Raw genomic sequence first — 8,036 nt, 5'->3', positions numbered from 1 at the left:
TGATGGCGAATTCGACCATCGGTAAAAACTCGCTCCAATTTTCGGACACGATTGGACGTAACCTCGAAGTATCTCTTCAAGGTCGCGATTTGCGAGTTGCGTCTGGACATCCGTCTCTGAATGATTAGAAGTTGACATAGTCAGCCGAGTTCCGCAAGATCGGATCACGGATTGTTAAAACTCCGTCGTGAACCGTAAATCTCTATCCGAGACCAGTTCACGGGTAAACAGTGCAGTTTGAATATCGTGTCGATAAAGAACGGGCACAACCCGGAGCCAGGATCAGTTCTGGTACTGCAACAAGATGTACCATCTTGCTATATCTGTTTACAAAAACAAGGATTCCATTATTTTTGTGACGGCTTCATGAAATCCGAAGACGAAGTCCATAGATATGGACTGCCAACATTCTGCCGGAAGTGGGAAAGTTTTGAAAGGTGCAAAAGATGAAGGGCTAGGCTTCATCCGTCGACATACCTCGCAAGCACGAAAGTACCTGCGCACGAAGTGATACTAACGGGACCAGTAAAAGTCGCGACTTACTGTGAGACAAGTTTTTTCATGTCCACGATGCCCACTTGTTGGTGCATCGTGACACTCATACATGATGCGCTAGCGCAAATCATTGTGAGTAGGGACGACAACACGTGGAATGTCGTTGGCAACGGCTATGTAGTACAGTAAGTCGTTGCGGGTTGTGTATCGATCGGACGACAATCGGTATAAAGCCGGTAAATCTTTAAAAGATTTATTAAATGAATTCATGAGATGATCGATTAAATGGAGAAGGTCTTTATCTTCTGTGTAGGCTTTTTTATGTCATCAAACAGAGGTGATGATGGAACACTTGTAATGAGTGTTGCAACAGTGGGATTATTTTCACTGCTCGAGTGCACAGCCGGCTCGAAATCGGGTCAGCGTGATAACGCATTAGCGACGACATTAAGTCGTTCTAGTTTATATTCTACGAAGAAATTATTCTCCGTAAAGAAGGATAGCCACCTCGCCATTCTTTGCGAGAGGTGTGGACTGTTTAGGGCCGTGCGTAATGACGCATGGTCCGTGTCCGAGTACATACAATAAAATGTCTCGTCTTACCCTGAGAAAAAGCCGTGGCTTTACCCGAACGGCTAGTCAGTAACTTGTCTGGAGAGACTACTCCTCACAATAAATATCCCTTATTTATTGCGACAAAGCTACATGGCCTTGATCCCAGCGCGAAGAACTTTCGCGCTGAGGAAGATTTTTATCTCGATGCTTTTTTCAGGCATCGATGGTATAGAGGCAACAATAAGCGAGATAAAGTCTCGCTGATGCAAGCCTGGAGCGTGTTCATTTGCAATGTCAAAGACATTGGACGCGAAGCCTGGCTTCAAAGACTTAACGCGATTCGCGTTAAGTTTGAGGAACAAACTCCAACCGGTGCAAGGTATAAATTGCATCGGTTGTCACGTGAGGCAGAAATTTCATGCCCGCGTGGAGTGATCCCTGTCCGTGTTGTGTTGACAACACGAAGCGAGTAAAAGGGGATGTATATTCCCATTCTTCGCCCTGGAGAAGTGCTCGCATCTCTATCGAGATGCGCGATGCGATTGACGTTTTGCAATCGATTTACACGCGCCAGGGGCGCGTTTTTTCCGATGGACCTTCTGATCCAACGGTTGGGTCTCGTCATACTGATGGACGAGGCCCTCAACGGCAACAACCAGCTGGAAAGAGGCTCCCAGCTGTCATGTGAAGGTGGATAACCGCGCCAGCGAACAAGAAAACTCGTTCGCTGCCCCTTCACATCACGGTGGTTTTGAATACGTTGTACAAGGAAACGTTGACCACCGTGGGAATCCACCAATGGTTGTGGTGGAGGAGGGAAAATTAGATCCGAAACGTGTGTCGGATCTAGAGTCGAAGATCGACAAACTCGACCACTACCTCCATGTATTGAAGGAGGTTCTTGAATACGAGCGCGGTAGGCGTAACACGTTGGAGCATGCGGTGCAAGCTCACTATATCGAACGGTTGGAAAACCGTTCGAAGAGTGCGTACTCAAAGTTGGAGTACGAACGGAAGTATCACGCTCTTCGTGATAAGCTCATCGCGGTTTCGAGGATCTTCGGACCTGTCATGAGAGTCTCCAGATTCAGTATAAGAATCTGGTTCGTGACCACAAGAATCTTTTAGGGATTATTAAAAAGGGTGGTCAGATCCGTCCTCGAAAGAAATTGTGTACTGATGGTACGGGCGGAGCCGACCAACGTAAATCGTAGGATGCGTTCGCATCCAGTGTGGCAATTCATTGTGTACGCATTGCCTCTGCGATGCAGTACACGGAATGGTCCAATGAAAATGGGTAGTAGTTTACTGCTACTCACATTAGTGACTACACGCTTGAGTAAGTTTGGAGAGTAGTACTAGATCATTATTTTGAAAAAATAACATTTGCTCTTCCAGGTTTGTCTGCGTTCCGTTTCTCTCGATCCACTGCGTTAGCAATAGAATCATGTACGAATCAGATTACTGATTCTTGAGCCAGCAAAAATTCTTCTTTTGACTCATTTGTTTTGTCTTTTCCAGTGCGCTTTTTGCGCACTGCCATGGGATCTTCTCATCTTCGATGTCGATTGCTTTGACATCGACATCATTCGCGACGTTGTTAAATTCGACGCGTGATGAGCATGAGCCAGAAATGGTTTTGCTCGTGCGAGTCCAAACCGGTTAACTTAAAAGATCCCTCTAATTGGGTCGGCATGCGTGGATGGCGTAAGCCATTCACGAAGAACGGTGTATGCGTTGTAGACGCATGAACCGAATTATTGATGGCGAATTCGACCATCGGTAAAAACTCGCTCTAATTCGGATACGATTTGACGTAACCTCGAAGTGTCTTTTCGAGGACGCGGTTTGCGCATTCTATCTGACCATCTGTCTCTGGATGATCAGAAGTTGACATAGTCAGCCGGTTCCGAGAGATCGGAACACGGATTGCCAGAACTTCGCCTTGAATTGCGGATCTATCCGAATTCAGTTCACGGGGTAATTCGTGGAGTTTGAATACCGTGTCGATAAAGACACGGGCATAGCCCGAAGCCGTGATCGACTCTGGTACTGCAACAAGATGTACCATCTTGTTTTTGTGATCGTCTTCGGGAAATTCGAAGACGAAGTCCACAGATATGGACTGCCAACATTCTGCCGGAAGTGGTAGAGGTTGGAGAGGTGCACGGTATGAAGGGCTAGGCTTCACCCGTTGACATACCTCGCAAGCACGAATGTACTTGCGCACGAACTGATACTGGCGGGGCCAGTAAAAGTCGCGACTTACTGTGAGATAAGTTTTCTCACGTCCACGATGCCCACTTGTTGGTGCATCGTGACACTCTAACATGATGCGCAAGCGCAAATCATTGTGAGTTGGGACGACGACACGTAGAGTGTCGCCGGTAACGGCTGTGTAATACAATAAGCAGCCGTTGCGTGTTATGTATCGATCGGATGACGATCGATATAGGGCCGGTAAAAAAAAATCTTTAAAAGATTTATCAGATGGATTTCTTTAATGATCCATCAAACATAGAAGGTCCTTATCTTCTGTGTAGACTTTATTTATGTCTTCAACTAAGGTTGATGACGGAACACTCGTAGTGAGTGTTGCAACAGAGGGATTAATTTCACTGTTGGAGTGCACTGCCGACTCGAAATCGGGTCGGCGTAATTACGCATCAGCGACGACATTAAGTTGTCCTGGTTTATATTCGACGGAGAAATTATATTCCGCGAAGAAGGATAGCCACCTTAACATTCTTTGAAAGGTGTGAGCTATTTACGGCCGTTGTAATGACGCATGGTCCGTATATACGATGAACGGTCTATCTCCGAGGAGAAAGACCCTAAATTTAGCCAATGCATGTTTCATGGCAAGGAGTTCCTTGTCATGCACTGGGTAATTGCGTTCAGCTGGTTGCAGCTGACGCGATTGGTAACACACGACGCACTCCGCGCCGTTTGTATCGTATTGCATTAACGCATAGCCGAATGCGAAATCGCTGGCGTCACAGTCACATGGAATAGTCTGTCTTGATCAGCAATCAAGAAGATAGACGATTGCATCAAGCTTTGCTTGATACAATCGAACGAACGCTGACAATCAGCGTTCCATAACCATTTCTCGTCTTTTTTCAAGAGACGAGAAAGATTAACTGTCATCTCGGCATAATTGCGTGAGTACTTGTGCAAGTACGCCGCTAGCCTAAGGATCTTTCTAAGTCCCTTGACTTCGACTGGAACTGGCCAGTCGGTATTTCTCTTGATATTTTCGGGATCATGGCACACGCCGTGTTTACCGACGATGCACCTAAGAAGTGATGTTCGCTTGCAGCGAATGTACACTTCTTGAGATTTGCGTACAACTTATGTTTTCGCATAAGTGTTAGAACCTGACGAACGTGAGTTTTATGAACTTCCATGTCCGTCTTTCCGTCCATTACCCGGCTATGGACGAATACATCGCTGAAATAATTCGGTGCGAATTCTCGCACCGGTCTCAACAGATTCGTTACGCATCTGATGAATGTTGCAGGGGTGTTACAAAGCCCCTGTCGCATTACTAGTCGTTCCAGAGCATCCCACTGGGAGTGCTCACTACTGTGTACGTAATGTCCCGTTCACGCATAAGGATCTGATAAAATCCATCCATCAGATCCATAGACTAAAAGATGATGCTCTTACGCCGACATCTATGATTTCGTCTTCTCTAGGTATCGGCGTTGGAGCCGGTATAGTTGCAGCATTCAGTTTATTGAATGCGTGCACTATCCGCCACCCTCCTGCCGCCTTTCGCACACAGAAGGTCGGAGAGCTATGTGGGGAGGTTGACTCCCTTACATGGTCCGCTTCTAATCGATCGATAAAGAATTTATGGATCGCAAGTACTTGTTCACGAGGCAGCGGCCACTTATTCATGACACAGTTTTTCTAGCCCGGTTTGAGCTCGATCTCATGTCGAGTGCATTTACCGATGGAGTTTCGAGTGCTGCATTTGCTTGCTCGTACTCAATTCGATATCTCTTTGAGGCTTCTTAGGCATCTCGCATGGAACTGTTTCAGGGAGTACATCCTTGAATTTAATCAAATCCTTGTATAAAGGATTTGTTTTGAGTGACTCCCAGGGTTGAGTAGTATATTCTCAATCCGAGTCTTCGCATCGAGGACACTTTCGTCCATCGATGAGCTGCTGAGAACCCATTCGTTCTCTGCAAAAATTACCGCTGACCAGATATCGGTTACGTAATCGTCCGTTGTGACGGGTACGCAGATCTGCTTGATTTTACCACCATGCAAATCTCTCAAGAACCGCTTAGGTTCTAGGGTTGGTAATTGAGTCATCTCCGAAGTTAACTTCGGGGGCGCATATAGATCAAGAGTATAAGCGCCTATTCTTGAACCGTTATTATCCAAGATATTGAATGTCTCGGTTTCTTCTTGGGATGTACCGAATGCTACAAAGGGCAACGGCTGCGGGTCCGACGTTGTGGGTTGCGAAATCACAACGGCGAGGCGGACCGCTAAAAAATGGTCGGGGTCAGTAGGGGCCAACGCCCTACTGATCCAGCAACCTCAAGAGAATTTGCAAATCTCTTGACTAAAGTTGCTCCAGACACACAATCATTATGTGTCTCTGCACCTGGTGATGAGGTATCCCTCATCACCTTGAAGGTAAAAGTGACAAATGATTTGTCACTTAGAGCTCTAGTGGACTGCGGAGCGTCGAATAACTTTATTCGTCGCCAGTCACTGGAGGGTCGTAGGCTCAAATACGTTGAGCGCGACATCCCTCAAACGAGGATGACGGTGCGTCTAGCGACAGGCGCATCGATAACAGTAACGAAACGCGTGGTGAAATTTCACTACACTTTAAAAGAATTACAGTACGACGATGATTTCATCGTACTGGATCAGGATGAAAAATTTGATGTCATCCTAGGTTTAGAAAACATGAGCCAAAAATCAGCTGGCAGCATCGATCCGTGAAGATTCCTGCCACTAGTTCATCAGATGGCCATCTGATGAACGTCTTGGAGCATCCACAAGCGTGTAGATGTACTATGAGTGAGTGCGAAGGCCTCACTTGTGGTACGGTCGTTAGTACGACTACACAAGATCACAGCGTGATTACTAATCACCCTGTGAAGTCAGATGCCGGCGGCTGTGCTAATGCACAGGCAGCGCCGAAGGTCCACCACTCGAAGAAGTCGAGTGGATTGAGACATGAATGTACGCCTAGCGGGCGACATTTAAGGAGTATACCGGTTGCCCCAAATGGACAACACGATGATCCTAGGTCGAGTAGAGAGTCGACCGTAGAGGACCCGACTGTGATAGCGCAATCACACTCGAAGGACGTTGAGGGAAAAGGTCCCCACGTACTTGAGGAGAAATCTCCTCAAATAGTTGAAGTAACTAGACTTTAAGATCCCGGGGGATTAATCCCTCGGCAGCCTGTGGATCCAAAATTACGTTCAGTACCTTTCGGTACTGGGCGTGGGGCACTACACTCGTGAGCGTAGTGTCCTAATTTTTGGCAGCGATGGCATTTCTGCAATCGCTTATTGCTCGAAAAGCGAGGTCTCTCGCTTTCGACGTAAGAGAGGTCCATGGGTTCTCCCGTTACAAAGATGGCATCATTCCCTACGATCGACATCATTCGTTCGACCGCACTCCTTTCTATGTCACTTAGAAAGGAGTAGCTATCACGCGAAATGTGATGCGTATTTCCATTATCATCTAATATGTCCATGTTAGATGATAGAACTATGGTCCTTGGACGGACTACAAAGTGCTACCAGGTGTACCGGGGCACTGCCGACTCGTGCAGCTTCAGTACAAGCTCACTTCACTGCTTCAGTGCGAGTGGTGCCTCACGTCACTTCACGAACACTAGTACGTGCAGAGGAAATCTCTCTTCAAACTTCTGCTTTAGAGAGGGTTTAAAGTAAACTGTATTAACTATAATTAAGTTCCTTCGTTTCTATATTTAATACTAACTTAATTATAAACTAACACAAAATAGCTGACTGGTCCTTGGAGCAAGTAGATATAATGGCCCTTATCTACCAATGGATAAGCTTTCCAAATATTACTATTTAAAGTAATATTTTCCAAAAATTATCTACCTTTTAGATAATATATTAATTAACAACCTTTAAGTGTTCATTTCATGTAACTTTACACAGTTACATTTTGCACTTTATTTTAAAATTATTAAAATCAAATCTCCAATTCTTTACAGTAGAGCCAATGTTCCTCGTTTTTTTGTGTATATAATTTTCTATAAATGCAAATCTACAGCGTTACAAGGCATAAACAAAATGCTGATAATAGACTTCAATTAAATTGTAGCTGCGATGGATTGCATGCATTGCATGCTTCCTCGTAACTCAAATATTTGCTTCATATTTATTTAAATCAAGCATTTGATCGCTGAAGAGGCAAAAGCAAATCTGTCCCCGGCAGCAAACATCTGTAACATAATAATAAAAGCAGTGTCCAAGCATTGCATCCAGATCGAATTAGTAGTATCACATCGTGTTTCGCGAAACAAGAACGTTACAAAAAGGTGCTACAAAGTTAGGCGATGGCCACCAATCCATATCTGATTTCAAAATTCCGATATTGGCCAATGAATTTCATGTACTTGTCGTTACTTTTCTAAGCTCCCAAATAGAGGTCCCTTTTTTATTTGAGCCAAGTCGCAAGCAAATTGCGTCTGTAACTTTTCTCATTGTTTCTATTATAAGCGCATCGTAGGAGCGAAGCACGTGCTTCAGTTGCCCATCAAAAGAGCCAGCGCGACATTGGGAATGGTCATTGATTGGCTACAAACCACAAAATCTCAGCACCTGAGACATGTGTCGCCTCTGACGCGTCCGTTCCGAAACAGGCGAGAAAGAAATTCCCGAATTTGGCTGGTTCGAACGCCTTCATCGCATCGCGGGCCACCCACCGCTTTCTAACGACATAGCCACAATAAATAATTGCTTGAC

Source organism: Bremia lactucae, linkage group LG5 (genome assembly GCF_004359215.1).
Source record: "Bremia lactucae strain SF5 linkage group LG5, whole genome shotgun sequence".
Classification (NCBI taxonomy): domain Eukaryota; phylum Oomycota; class Peronosporomycetes; order Peronosporales; family Peronosporaceae; genus Bremia; species Bremia lactucae.
Note: the sequence above shows the minus strand (reverse complement) of the source record.